We start from the raw sequence: 16,021 nt of genomic DNA, 5'->3' as shown, positions 1-16,021 counted from the left end.
CGACCAGTAGGTACTGCCGGCCATCCCTGACTGGGACATCACTGACCATGGCAACCCTTTAGAGTAGGGAAAGAGGCTCGAATAGTTAAAATGAACTGCTCATAATCTCATAGCTAGTACGCAACACAGGAAATGTTTAAAACTAATTCTATTTTTTTTAAGGAAGAAATTTGGAATTCTTAAGTACAAAAAAATAGTTGAGTCCAAAGAACACAGTAGCATTATAGATAAATAGACGTGTACCAAAAGCCCACGTCTATCAAAGCTCTGAGCTATTTAGCTGTGAATGGAGATTCTTTCAAGACTTTCTACTCAAATTTCCTCATGTTGACATTAATGCTGATATTCTTTTTCTACATCATACCCATAATGTTCTTGCATATCTTTGATTATAATTTTCAGAGGAAAAGTTGACCTTGCCTAATATTTTCAGGACAAACCACACAACTGTTTCAGTAGAGATACTGATGTCTCTCGAGATGATGTTTGAGATAAATGGAGCAAAATAAGGATCCAAAGAAAGCATTTCTTTAAAGAAAAAAATTCATAAAAATAACTTGTAATTTATTTCAATTTCCAGTATATATATATATATTTAAAGTGATGATAGTTACCATTTACATTGTCATAACATCAACAAGCAATTAATCATTTCCTTCTTCAAAGCCCTGAAAGCCAGAAAACTTTGTTTTCTGCCTGTAACATTCCACCACCTTTCCTTTAGATTTACAAGGCAAGGAAGATTAAGGAGTAAAAAAAAAAAATAGAATGAAATGCCAGAAATGGGCTATCAAATGATTATTATGTAGGAAATAATTCTGAGAGTAGTTTGCAGCTGAGTAACGTAGCAGAATAAGAAGCATTATAAAACATATTGCTAGAATTTGAAAAATGGAAACATGGTAATTGTCCACAGCTATCTGCTCGTATGCGCCCGGACGCAGTGACGGCCAAGGTAGCCGCTTTATTTTTTGTTGCTACTGTTTTCTAGTTAGCCAGTCACTGACTACAGTTGTCACCCTCCTTTAAAGGTCTTCCCTCACCTCCTCTCACCTAAAAAATGAGTTACAGACAGTTACTCCCTGAATTAGACAGGGCCAGTCTTGCTAAACAAATGGTTTAGCTTTGAAATTTGAAATCACATTACAGAGAACACTATATTAAATTATGGAAACACATTTTCCCAAATGATTTTTCCAGTACCATGTCTGTCAGCTTTATTCCTCAAAACAACCAGAGAGTAATTGCACTCACAGAACCACTGGGCCGTTGACTGAAGTTGGGACTGCGTAACATGTATATTCTGGGGTGGACTCGATGTCCCCGAGTCGAGGTCACTGGTTCCCATTTTGACTAGATACTCTCACGGGTACAAGGGCCAGAACTTGACGCACGGCAGAGTCTCAGTCCAAATCCGCTTCCTTCTCTTTCACATAAAGCCCTTCACTTAATTTTCACAGTCCTTTAACAGGACTCTTTCCTCCCGCAAAAGAGCGTTCTGCTTCTACATTTGTAGAAAAACCAAAACAGGAGAGAAAGATGGGAGTTGAAGAGGGTGATCCCTTTCTTAAAGTAGAGAAAGTGACCAAAGTCATGAAAAGAATAAAAATCATATCCGTTCCTCCCCTGGACCCGATCAGTTCAAAGCTCAGAAGTAATTTTCCCTTCCACGTTTCTGAGACAGCGGACATTAAGAGCTCTTATCTATGTCGCAGCCACTAGACGGAGGGTGGTAATTGACACCTAATCAGAGTTCACCAGGCTTATAATATTTTCATAAATAACTTATCCAAATTAATCTGTAAAAACTCAATTTGACTGAGAAAAAGTTATCCCACTCTATTTCCATACAACCAGGAATTCAGCATTTGTTTTTAAAACTACACATAAAAAGCTTAATATGAGCTAATGCCCTACTGTACCTCCTCATCTAAGGGTGTGGATTGAGCGGTGGGCCAGCAAAGCAAAGCAGCTTCCCTCCCAGGGCTCACCTTCCAGAGACAGAAGCAGGGAATCGCACACGTAAGACATGGAAAGTGATGCTGTTGTCATGGAAAAAACAAAGTCAAGTGAGGGAAGGGAGCAGGGACTGCACAAGTTGGGGTGATAAGGATAGATTAATTAGGGTGGTGAGGATGGGCCTCCACGGTAAGGAGACTGGTGAGCAGAGGTGACCCACGTGGCCCACCATCCGGTGCAAAGTCGGCAGGCTGACCAGAAGTCTCCCTGATGAGCATTAGGTTGGTGTGGTCAAAGGACTGCAAGGAGGCCATGGTGGCTGCAGCCAACTGAGCCTGGAAGAAGCCAGAAAAATAATTCCGAGATTTGGAGGGAAGTGAGGTCATGTGAACGCGAAGATGAACTTTGACGCGAAGTGAGATTGGAAGGCACGGGGAATGTAGAGACAGACTCAGTGAAATTAAGGAAATTAATATTTTCCCGAGTTCCCAAAGCAGGAACAGGAAGATGTAGGTCCGTCTAATCCCACGGTCTGTGCACTCAGCAAACCTGCTGTATATAATACGACAAAGATACGCAATCATCTCCGTGTGATACTGGAGTCTTTTGGAGGAGGAAGGAACTCACTGTGACTTAGTTTTCAGAGAAACCTGTACAGAGAAATTGGGAACAGAGCCGCACTTTGAAGGGTGAATATTTTTAAGAAAGGAAGAGAGAATATTAAGAGAATCATGAATGAAGTCACACTTCAGTTAGGAGAAGAGCTTGACTTCAATTTAATACCACATTGGGTTTAATCGGAAATAGCTCTGGAGGAGAAGGTAGGAGTTAGAGAATGAAGATATAATGTTAAAAATTCTTGACATTACTTTCTACTCAGTGGAAAATATCATAGAATTTTGAATAAGGGAGAGATTGATTTGCCCAAAGGAATGCTGTAGAAATTCTGGACGGGGAATGGAATGAACATTGAGTTCTCAGTAGTTCACTGGAGTAGCAGTAAAGAGGGGGTCCCAGACACAGGGGACAATCAGAAGGAACACTTAAAAGGAATCTGTTATTAGCTGGGAGTGGTGATAAGAATTTCCCCTTTTCTCACGTCTCCTATACATCATGCAAGTGTTTTTCTCTAGACTCTCTTTTTATGGTAGTAGTGGTTCAAATTTTCCCCCATCACTGGTTTCAAAATTTTTGAAAATGTCTGTTCTCTTTCTCCTCCTTTTATTTTGCATTTCGTTTCTCAGCTGCCTACCACGCATCTCTCCCCTGTCCCTCATGCCTGTCTTCTCTCCATCCCATGACGACCCTTCAAGGTACATGCTGCTTTCTTGCCTGGACACTGGGGTGAATTTCTAGCTAGATTCCTGCCATGACATCTATCAGCACGTTGGAAAGAGCTCTTTAATATGGCCCAGTACTCACTTCTAGACTCACATCTCATTGTTTCTAAGCATGAAATGTAATCTCCTGACCAAAAAGGTTATTGTTAGGTGAATATCACATTTAATTTTTAATCTCTTTCTTTCTTTTTGCTCATGCTGTCACATCCTTCTCTCCCAACCACAGAAGTGTAGATGTGTGTATATAATTGTACTCACAAATGTGCACACACCCTCCTATTTCTACCAATAGCCCCAATTTTTTAAAGAAAGTTTTGTATAATTAATTATTTCAACAACATAGAAGCCACATAGACTAGTATAATGAAAAGGTATCTTCCAATCACTCAGCTTCTACAATCATCACATCATGGTCAATTTTTTTTATCTAAACCCCTGACAATTTCTCCTTGACGGGAATGTTTTTAGCACTCCCCAGACAACGTAATGTTTCATCCGTGAATAATTCAAATCACATCTCTAAAATATAAAAGTTCCTTTACAACAAAACCACAATAATACTATACCTAAAAATGAACAACAGTCGCTTTGTATCGTGAATAATCTAGTCAGTGTTGAAGTTTCCCAGGTAGTCTGAACTTTATAAATTTGATTGAATCACAGGCCAAGCAAGGTCCATATACCATAAGCATCTAATATACCCCATACATCTCTTTTCATCTGTGGGTTTCTCATCCTTTTCTTTTTATTTTTCAAACATCGTATATTTTGAAGGAATCTATACAGTGTTTCCCAGAGTCTACTGAACGCCCTTTCAGCGTGTCATTTAATATGTTCCCCATCCCCTCTATTTTCTGTAATTTGTTAGTTTTAGAAAGGCTTGATCATATTCAAGTTCATTTTTGTTTTGGTCAAAAATGCTTCGCAGATAATAAGCATTCACTCCATGGGTCACGTAACATCAGTATGTCTTTATTTTGTGATGTTACCAGCTATTGATAAGCTCTGACTCCTGAAGCAATGATATATGGAAAACGCAGGATGGATGTTGGACTCCTTGCCTCTTTTTTTTTTTTTTAATACATTTTCAGACAAATGTCTTGGCTGTTTGCTAAGAGCCCTGGGCCTCGTACTAGCAAACTCATTACTTCTCAGTTGGTCAATGTTTCTAGGCATTTTCTGGGACAGGGACAGGATTTATTTTTCTTTTGCTTTCCCCCTTTTGTTTTTTGCCTTAAGAGATAAAAGACATCATGAGTGTATATGGCTCATTTTCATTTCCATTGAAGATGCAGGGTGTCCTCTCAACATGTTTCTCTCTTACTTATGTTTTGCTTTCTGCCGTGTCAAAATTCCGGTTCCCAATGACACATACGTTTGTTTTTGCTTAAATACATGTACAACATTCTCTAGGTAGCAATATGAAGTTTTGTTTGGAAAAGAGCACCTTGCTAATCGGGAATCCCTGAGGATCTTACCAGAGTGATAGATAAACTCCTGTAGTGTAAGTCTGGGAGATTCAGGGATTTACCTGTTACAGCAGCTAATGCTTTGTTAATACGCATCATACCTAAATATGCCTTCATCATACTCTGAGGAAGAGTTTGTAACATCAGTGGGTATTGTGAGTAAATGGCTTAAAGTCCATGGATTTGATGACTTGACCAATTGGTAGACACATATGTAAAGGGTAAAAAACAAAGAAGGATTTTACATTATGTAACCAGAAAGATATTTTATAATAAGTATAAACAGAAAAGCTAGGACACATAACCAAGTTGAGAGATGGGTTTATATCATGAGTTGATATTAGCTTCAGTTTCCTGGGAGAAAATTTCGTGGTGGACAAGTGAGTCAGAATATCTGACGAGTTCCACTGAAGTTAAGAAAATTTATAAAGTTTAAAATGTTGGAGTAATGTGAAAGTAGGTAACTATGTAATGATTGTATGTTTGCTTTCAGAGTCAAAGATACAAGAGGTGACGAACCAAAGACCAGGTGGAAATGTCTGAGGAATGTCCACTTTAAGACAGAAAGATACAAAAGTAGTGATGAAAGGGGGAAGGGAGACGATAATGTGATGCTAAGGGGCCCACAGGAGGACTGTTTCAAGGAGGAAATAATATCTTAATGAGGCAGAGAAATTGAGAATAGCAAGACCACTGAATTTACAATTAAGACCTTGTTTGCGATCTCTGAGTGAGATTTTTCAGTAAAGGAGTTGCGATCCAAACAGGATTAAAGGGCTCTCCAGGAAAGAATAAAAGACAGTAATTTTAAGGGGGTGACTATAAAAAGGAAGAATGACAGTATTCTGCGTGGCACTGCTCAGATTCTCTGGAGAAAACAGATAGTCTGTCTCATTTTGTTCTAAGGTGAATGGCCTGCCAAAGTTCTATGCTTTGGGGCCATTTTTGTTCCAATTCTTTCTTTACACCTACTACCTCACAAGGGCTGGTTGGACCATGAGCGGCAGCTAAGTCAAATGCAGGCAGCTGTCGGACAGGCAGGGGACTGGTGATCCATGACATGGCTGCGGGGAAAGAAGAAGAAAGAAGAAACCAGACTGGACTCCTTTTGGAAGTATGATTTAAGAAATACCAATGAAATAGGACAGTGGTAGGAGCTAAACTGAAATGTCATGGAGGGGGAGGACCATGGGCATCTATAAGCCATCGGTGCTTGTCTGAGGAGATAGGAAGTCAGCGCATCAGTGAGAAGAAGAAGGTGAGCCAGGAAGTGCAGCAGTGTGATTAGGAGGGACAGAAGGATGCCACAGCTCAAGAACAGAGATGGAGGGGATGGGTGGTTTTGAACTGACCTCAGATCCTGACAGAATGTATTCTTAATAACTTGCCAGTGGCTCTTTGTGGTTTGGCTTGGTCTGGTTGTAACAAAAATAGCTTGCAAAAATCTGACGTCTTCTGCAGTCTTGGTTCTAGCTGTACCAGAGCTGGGTGACTGTTGTGATCCATATTCTTCAAAGGTTGATAAAAAATCGTATGGCATACAGGGATGGAGAAAGAAGCAGAGAGAGGCCAGGGTGCTTTTGACGTGACTGCACCTGCTCCAGCTCCTGTGCTGCTTCTCTCAAGAGCAGCTGCACCCTGAACAGGGAGAAAACAGTTGGGAACGTCTGAAGCCAGGCTGACCGACACCCCCATCCAGAGGGTTAAATGGTCTGCCCTTTTCTGGTCATAAGGACACAGTATTCCTCAGGGGCATGAGAGCACCGCTCTGCACATCCTTGTCAAGCATTAAACGAGTGAGCACCCAGCTGACAAAGAAAAGAATAGAACTGAGCACCCTGGAACCTTTACAGATCAAGACCAAAAATAGAAATTGTGACTTGACAGGTTGCGAGTTCAGCCACCCAGGTGAGGTCACAAGACCGCTCTGCATCTGGGAATCTCCATTATGCGATGTTATCCTCTGTCCAGACTGTGAGAGTAGCGAGAAAACAGATCCAAGCTGATTTTAAATTCTCCCACTTCTGTTGAAGGTGCAGTTCAGGTCTTACTTGTCCATTTGGATTATCTAAAGTAACTTAAATCAATTGATATAATTTCCTTCCCACTGGGTTAATTTTCTGGAGCTGTAAACAGCCTTCTGATAACCAGAAATTGATCTTGCAAAGCCCTTGTAAATAGCAGAGTTAGTAACTGGATAATAACAGATTAGTCTCATCCTTCTAGGAATATCCACGTCTAAAACATACTGGACATCAAGAGGCACCCTGGACCAGATGCGGGATGCTCAGCATCAGCAGACCTCCCTCTCTGCCAGTACATAGGCGCCAGTATGTGTAAGAGAAAGAAAAAAAGTAGAGAAACTGATTATACAACCCTGGCATGTCCTAACTACTGTATTTTCAGTAGGAAAGCTACCAGTTAACTCTAAAGTAGTACCCCCTGTATTCTTATGTTTACAGTCAGACTTCTGTTTAAACAGTCATTGCAGAATTCCCTTGATATCACTAATCACTGTTAATTAATATTCAGTTAGACATCTGATACTTTTTTGCCTCAAGGCATGATTATCTGATACTCAGGTAACAAGTAAAATGATTTTTTGGAAAGTCCTCTTGGACTAGGTAGTTATGTCGTGTTTTACAAATTATTTAATCCTTTGAATTCTATAGGCAGTAAATAATGATGATTGTTCACCGAAAATATGTTGCAAATTCATAGCAAGCGTTTTAGGTTTCAGAAAACATTACCCCTGGAATTGAGTCTTCTGAACATTTTTTGTGTATCATTACAAGTAGTAAAAAGAGGAACTAACAATGATTCTGCTCCCTGTCTTTAAATATAGTTATCCTTTAATACAAATAATAATGTTTTCTTATACTTGTCTTACAGATAATACGTAAAACATGCTGTGCATACATTCAAGGTATTTTAACATCAAAAAACACTACTACTGGGATACTGTATTCTGAATATTTGGTGGCGCTCCAAGTAATAATCTGAGCTATTATAAATTAGTAAATACCTAATATGGGCACATAATTTATATATGTTTGCTTATTTAAGCAAGCGACGGATTTTGCATGCAAAGAAACCGACACTAGTAGAAGACAAGTAGCTTTCCCACGATCGAAGATCTCTGCTGGATCTTCTCATTCTGCCCGTCAAGTTTTCCTCCGCCATTACTCTGTCTGGGCTCTGCTCCATGCAGCGCCCTCTACAGGTCGAATCAACGCAGCTCCCTTGGTCTTCTGGGTGGTGTCAAGCAGGAGACCACAACAACATTCAAAGACGGCGGAACAGACAGGAGCCAGGGAACACTCTCCTGGCTTCTCCCCGCAGTCTGCATTTTGGTTGTGGCTGCTTCCCTCTGCTGAAGGCGCAGCTGCTGCTGGTCTGCCTCCTCCAGGACCTGCAGCTGCTGGTTTCCGGGGCCCGGCGAGTGCTCTTCTCGCCCTTTCCCGCCTGGGGTGGTGATGCTCTCCCCCCTTATTGACGCTGCGGCTCTTACTGCCCGTGGTTAGCCAAATAAATTAGCCAGCTCATTAAATTCTCCTGGAGCTCTTCAGTTCCCCTCCTGAGAGTCCGCTGATTTCTTCGAGGGCTTTGACTGATACAGAAATTGTCAGGAGGAATGGCCTCAGGAAGGAGAAGCCCGGACGGGAAGTCTGCCGTCGGGTCGCTCGCACACTTGATGCGCGCACTGGCCAGCTCCTTGCTGTGGGCGCATGCGGGTCTGTGGCACATGGAGGCACCACGAGGGCAAGTGAAGGACACGGTGTTCTCAGAGTAAATGGCTGTGACTCAGAGTCACTACAGCCAAGGTGGTAAGTGTACTAAGCAGAGCGCAGGCTGGCTGTTTCTGTCAACCTTAGAGGCTATACACAGAGAAACGGACCAACTGGAAGCCTTGAATATATGCCTAACTCAGGTCCTGTGTGGTAACCCAGAGGGCCACCAAGACAGCTTTAAAGATAGCCTTGATCTTCTGCAGCCACACGGAAGACAGAGCTGAAAATGAAGAGCTAAGGTCTCAACTGTGATTGTCGCAGAATTGCAGCACTGATGAATGCGACCCTCTGGGATCATGATACTAAAGCAGGAGAAGTTAGAGGAGCAGGGGGGCTGCTGTGACATGGGATGGGACATGTGAGCAGGCAGGATTGAAGCTAAGAACTTTGAGCTCATAAGTTTCCCTAAAAGGGTCCTTGTCTGTGCAAGTAACTCCTCCCCACTGAATGGCGGAACCAGGCTTCCCCATCATGAAACTCTTGTAGTGATTGTACCTGGAACAACTGCCCAGCTGGGCTAAGGATGGCTCTTCTCACCACACTCGTGGGTCCCCGGCCCACAGATCCCGAGAAAACCCAGGGAGAAGTTCCAGAGAGGGCCTCCTCTGGGAGAAAAGTCTCTCTACACCAGAAGAGTTGCAGAAGAGCTTCAATTTGAATTGGCAGGAGGCTGGGTAGCATGTTGGCATGGGTTCTGGGAATCATAGACCAAGAATAATACTAATAATAAATACAGATATACCAGCCTGGAAGCAAAGATTTCATACATAAGCTCAAGCCACTAGGAGTGGAAGATCACTTGGTTAGTTAATGGGGTCTGGTTCATCTTAATCAATGGCATTTCATAGCCAGAGGGCCTGGGCATACTCTGTATCACAGGTCGGCCCACAGGCCAAGTTGGGCCAGCCAGCCTGTTTCTATAAATAAAGTGTTATTGGAACACAGCCGCACCCATGTTATGTATGGTCTGTGGACGCTTCTGCATGAAAATGACCAAGCTATGCAGTTGCAACAAAGACCATATGGTCCATAATCCCTAAGATATTTACTATCTGGTGCTTTACATAAAGAGTTTTCTGGCGTCTACACTAAAGGAAAGAACCAAAAGCTCTAACAGAAAGAACTGTTGGAGTGTATTAATTTTATGAAATTGCTCAGCCCCTCTCTGTCCTCCCACCATATCCCTGCCTAAGCTTGACAACACTTCCTTCACCAAAGCCTGAAGAAATGAAATAATGTCTCTCTTCCAAGGGCCAGGGTGGCGTTGGGCAATGTTGCAATCGTATTAGACTGAGAAATTGAGCAAAGTTTTGTGGGTTCTGGGACTTACAAAATTTTGAAGTCCTTTAAGTAAAAATTGCAATTTATAAATGCAAACAGTGCAAAAATGACAGTTGATTTAGAATATAAAAATGGCTGCAGAAAATAAAAGCTGTCAAATAAAACTAATGTCACAAAATCTAAGAAATAACTCTTAAAAATTAATTAAATTTACGGTCAATTCTTTAATACCAATTTTTTTTCTGTTGGGAGAGGTTGTTTGTTTTTAGTTTAGTTCTGTTTTGCTGTATGAGATCTATTCTTGCAACAGTGATTCACTGTGGTAGAGGCCAGATGGCCACACTTCACTCTCAGATAACGTGTGCCCAATTACTGTGATAAGCTGCAGGTGTCTGTGCTTTGGCCGATTCATCACAAACCCCTAGGAGTGACATAGATGAGTGCCCCTTTAGGTCCTGTTTGCAAGTCTTTCAGGTTGAAATTGACTTGAGCTGCATTAGTGAGGATTGATGGCCTCTTGCTCGGTTTCTAACTCAAGTCAGTTCACAAATCTGATGCCCCTTGATTGATAGGAAGTTATGTTACTTAAGGAAGAACCCATATCACAGCCCACTTCTGCTTTCATTGTAAAATTAGGACAATAGCAGCAGGATGGTTGGTCCAGCAACTGGACCTCCATGAGGTAGAGTTGGGCCAGGATGCCATTTGCCACTTGACCTCCATACCTTTCTACTGCGAGCAATGGATCTTGGCAGGATCTCAGCAGATTAGTAGAAGAACAGAGACGGTATATTCTTGCTGACTCTAGATATTGACAACAGTATTACTCATGCAGACATTCAGGTAAAGGGCTGAAGATACCTTTAGAGAAAGACCAAAAGGAGGAAGGAGGTAAGAGGATATATAGTTAGTAACACGTGGACTCTCCACCTTAGTTACCAGATCTGTGAAAAGTTATTATGTTAGGAAGGGTCAAGTGGAAGCCCTTTCACGCCTCGATCACCATTATTGCATCCGTGAGGTCACACAAGATCCTGGTACCATCATCAAAGCCTTGAAGGGTTCAGAGCTTTTCCTAACATGTCTCTATATGACGTGCCTGCTTGTTCAGTGAGAAAGCCAGGTGGGACTCCTTCCAGATGCCTGGGGATTATTAAAAATACACCTAGATGCTGATATCAATTCCAGCTGTGATTGCAGGTGTGCGATCTCTGCTGGATCAAATAAAGACAATGTCTGGCATCTGGGGCATAATTATTAACCTAGCTCCATGCTTTATTTTCAACTCCCTTCAAGAAAAATACTCAGATCATTTTGCCTCATGAGCCATGGACAGAAATTTAACTTCCCTTTCACACATCAGGATAATGTCAGTTTTCCTGCTTTCTGCAGTAATGAAGATTTCAAGTATTGTGATCATTTTAGCAGTACATAGAGCATCGTACTGTTCACTCACTGATGATATTGTGCTAATTGGACCTGTGAGTAGGACAGAGCAAATCTTAGTAAGAATACATGGCAGAAGCTATAAATCCTGTGTAAGTCTAGAGCGGTGACAAATTGGAGAGTTTCCTACAAATCCAGTGATATGAAGACTTTAAGAATATTTTGCAAGACAACTTTCTGTACCTTGCACTGCCTACTATAAAAAGAAAATAGGCAATTCCAGTAGACTGCTCTGACTCATTGACCAAAATATGTTAAGCTGACACATTCAATTGGGGCTGGGACTGAGTAAGACCCTCCACTGGTTCCAGGATGTAGCACAAGGGACACTGCCTCTTGGGTTTTATGACCCGGATGTGTCAATGGGAGATAAGAATGCTCTATAGAACCCCTGAAAAGCCTAGGAAACTGGCCTCCTTCTGCTGATGGTTGTTCTCCATTTCAAAAGTGCGTCCTAAGACTGAGCTTTGGAGCCAACGACCCACATAACCACGTGACTATGCAGCTAAATTACGTGCTATGAATTGGTGTTGCATGATCCATCAAACTACAAAATTGGAAGTGCACTCAGCATTTCATTGTTAAATGGAAATGACATTTGCAAAGCAGGCTTGTGCAAGTCCAGAGGACTTAAGTAAACTCTAATTTGTGACTCGCATATGTCCATGGAGGAAAATTGTCATTTCTACACACAACACACAAAGCAGCTGCATTTGATTCTCAATTATCTGTACCAACTTTGAATAGACACCTGAGAGTACAATCAACCATTAGTTATTATTAGTCTTTTGAATAACTTACTCTTGAAGACACTTTTTATCATTGGGGGGTGGTTTCTCATGGCTGAGAAACGGTTTCCTCTTATTAACCTAAATGACTGTCTCACATTCCTCTTCTACCCTTAGAAATTGAATTTCAACAAGACTACTCTGATAATTGGTGCATTCTTTTTATTTTTTGAAGATATTTACAGTGTTTGGTTTGTGCATTTTTGTCTTTTTTGGGTAACTTTTTATAGTTATATAGTTTACTAGTTAAATATTTTTCTTTCGTCATTAAGTCTTTTAAATACTTCATAGTCCTTAGACTTGTTAAAAAACTAAACTATCACGTACCCATTTCATTCGACCATTCTTATCGAGCATGTGCAGGCTCAAGTGGAGGCATAAACATGTTTGGAGTAGCCGGTCCTAATGCCTTGTGTCTTTTTACACACACTAACTGAACTTTGCAGAACCACCTCTAACAGCACATTGCACGTGGTGTCTACAAACAGAGTTTCCCGCAGATTTGTCACCGACTGTAATTCTGACAGTCCTCCTGGGGTCAGATGATTCTTGGTATTCTTACCAGATCAACATTGATTACTCTTCCTCACACGCCGGAAGTCATCCTGCCTTGCACGCAGGCTGGGTCTTTGAATTGCCGTGAAGAGAGCACGAGTCATCATTATAAGACTTGCACTCTCGGTCATGTGGGGAGGAAAGAGTTTCTTTCAATGATTTTTTTCCCCCGGGCTTGCCAGGAGTTAGCAGACTTCCAAAGAAATAGCAGAAATGCTGGTCCGCGTGGGACCGGGAGGCAAGGAGGTGACAAAGAGACTCCCTTTAAAATCATTCATCTTGCAGACTGATTCTTCAAGCTGACTGACAAATTGGAGAGGAGAGACCAATATAGAAAAGATTTATTTTCTTTTATGTGGCTAGAAATAGCTTAATTTCTTTTTGAAAAAAAAAAAGTATTATTAATGAAATTGAAACCAAGAAGAACTACCCTAGATTGCCTTGAATAAGCATCAGGTGCTTCCACGGCACAATGTTTATTTGACTGTATTTTTTCCAGACTCCAGTTCCTACCCTTGTGCTGAGAAGAGTGATGCTCTTCTACTGAAGTGAGAAGCCATGTGAAAGGAGTAGCCATACCGTCTCCACGCTTCAGTCATTCCTTATGGCCTCTTTCCTATGCCCACATACAATGAAAATTAATAAGGCAAAACCTTTTGGCTGTTTTGAATCCCCTGGTTCTTATGGTAAATGAGAAGCTAACTGACCCACACATTTAAGGGAGAAAGGAAAAAGAGACTAAGATAAATGATAACAAAAGTATATAAATATTCTGAATCTCTTAAGTTTTTGAAATAATATAATATAAAAAAACTTCCCAGCATAATGGAATTGAGCTATATTTATTGATGCATAAATATTTCCACAACAAAGGTTAAGATTTTAAAAAGTTTTATAGCAGCATATCTAAGACGGTCACAGTTTTCTTTAAAAGCTATTAAGCACAGAAGGATACATCTCTCAGAAATCATGCATCGCGAAATCTAAGCGGCAGCCATAGTGTGAAGTGATCTGAGGTGACCGTTACTGCATTCTGCATACTTACTCTATTCTCTGTTTTTTACCAAGCATGAATTATGACAATAAATTAACGGTCTCAGTGTGAGTGTCACATCAGTTATATTAATGCTCTTTCTCATTGTTTAGAAATTTATTAGAATTTATGTTTTTAAAATTTATTTTTATTTATTTTTTGCCTCTTTGGCATGCATTTATTGCCCTTTTCCCATAGGTCTTACACATTGTGATCTGAATCAATCAGATATTAATCAATCAGGTATTAATCAACCTCTCACAGAGTGCATTGTGAAGATGTGATTAGAACATCTGATCACTGATGACTGAGTGCTACTCTGTGCCAAGGGTTTCCCTGGTAATGTCACCTGCATCAACTTATTTCAGCCTTGGACAGCTGTGTGAAGTAAGCATAATTCCTAATACTTGGTAATAATCTATAAGTTCAGAAGACCTTGTGAATTTCACCCAGTGCATTTTGATTGATGTGTAGCAACCAGTCATGTGTGTACCACAGCTCCATTTCACAGGTAAGGAAGCTGAGGCTCAAAATGTTTCTGTAAGTCACTGACAGCTATTCAGGAATTGATTATCAAAGCCAGAATTCAAATACAGATTCCGAACATTAGAAATACTTTGCTCCTTCTTTGGTATCCATTGCTCAATTCTTGGAGAGGAATAAAACTTTAAGAGGTTTAATTTTTCTCTCCAAGGACACTCTGTAGAGAAGAGCTAGAATTCTAATCTAGGTCTTTAAAGTCTTTTCAATAAAACTGTGTCACTGTTTCGGGATATGTAGGGTGTGTGCCTGTGTGTGTGTGTGTGTGTGTGTGTGTAATCCATAATATCACACAAATCCCATAATATTCCCCCAGGTATTGTCATTAAAATTAATTATAGTACAATAATATAGACTACAGTCTTCTAAATAAACTTTTGTCAAGCACATGCTGTCATTGTAGTTTCCTGATGGACAGATGTTCCTGTAGTTCATCGATATCTCTGGTTCTTCTTTCTGTCTGAGGTTTTGCAGGGAATACACTTTCCTACCCTCTTGCAGGTAATTATAACTGAGTAATACGAGAACACAGCACTTCGAGGCAGAAGCACTTCAGAGCTGATGTGTGACTTTTGACCTCTCTATTCTCCCTAGTTCTGGCAAATCTTGAAAGTTTGCACTGGACTCATAGTGAGCTGGGCGATTCTCTGTTAGCTGGGATCTGAGCAGATTCACCCAGTCTGCTCTAAAACTTAAATCCTTGGTTTCTATACTATGTCTCACGTTTTAAAATAAACAACTGAAATTCACCTTACAGGATGTGTTGGTATGTATTTTCTTATTAAAATGTTTTCCTTTTTTATTAATGTCTTTAAACTTTTTAAAATGCACACCAGTGCTATGCAGCCCACAAACATGCAGGTGCCTGTTTTTCGTGCTACGTCTCTAGCTCTGATCAGAATCTGAGTGTTCTCTTACGATCTGAGTTAGCTCATTGGCTCTTACAGCCAAACCAACCCTTAGCCTTAAGGTGGCATAATTTTCAAGTTCAACTCAAGTCTGTGAAGCAAGCAGCTGTAACTCACCTTTTCACAATATGCTTGGAGAATGTCTTTGAAGAACTGCCTGTTGTAGGTTTCATAAGGGCCCTGAGAAGAATAGTATATTCAGATGAATTTTATATGAGGTAGATAAGAGATTTAAAATAATGTCTTTAAAGTAATAATTTTTTTTAAAAAAATTGAGTTTATCTCCTTAAATGCTCAGAGACTTGAAAATAAGAAAATTGTAATGAGGAAGAGGCACCTACATGCCCTGAGATCAAATTAAATGTACTGACATGACAAATGAAGTTTGACGGTATGTATTTCTCACTGCTATAGGTTTTGCTTTCTACTTTATTCCAAAAAGACTTGCAAAGAGTTGATGCTGAATGATTGGCATGTGTTTGATTTCTTCTTGTTTCACGATGCTTGGACCTGAAGCTGATTGTTTCACGATGTCCTCTCCTGGCTGGAACGCCATTCCCTGATTCCTACTGTGGTTGGCCCTCCTTCCTTTTTAGAGATTTAGCTTTGTTTTCATCGTTTTTGACACCCCTTCATCGTTCTTTCTACTCCTTAGGCACCTGACCTCCATCTTAGTGATTCCCCCTGCCCCCATGTGATGTCCTAATGCGGCTGCATCACACCTCAATTAAATACAATTTCTAATTAGTTCCTTACCTCTGTCCTCAACCTCATTGTGATTTGCTTGAAACCAAAGAGAGTCTGTTTTATTTTTCTTAACAGCTTTATTGAGCTGTAACTCATATACCATATAGTTCACACACTTACAACACACAAGTCAATGGATTTTAGTTTATTCTCATGATTGCACA

Source organism: Vicugna pacos, chromosome 14 (assembly GCF_048564905.1).
Source record: "Vicugna pacos chromosome 14, VicPac4, whole genome shotgun sequence".
NCBI lineage: Eukaryota > Metazoa > Chordata > Mammalia > Artiodactyla > Camelidae > Vicugna > Vicugna pacos.
Note: the sequence above shows the minus strand (reverse complement) of the source record.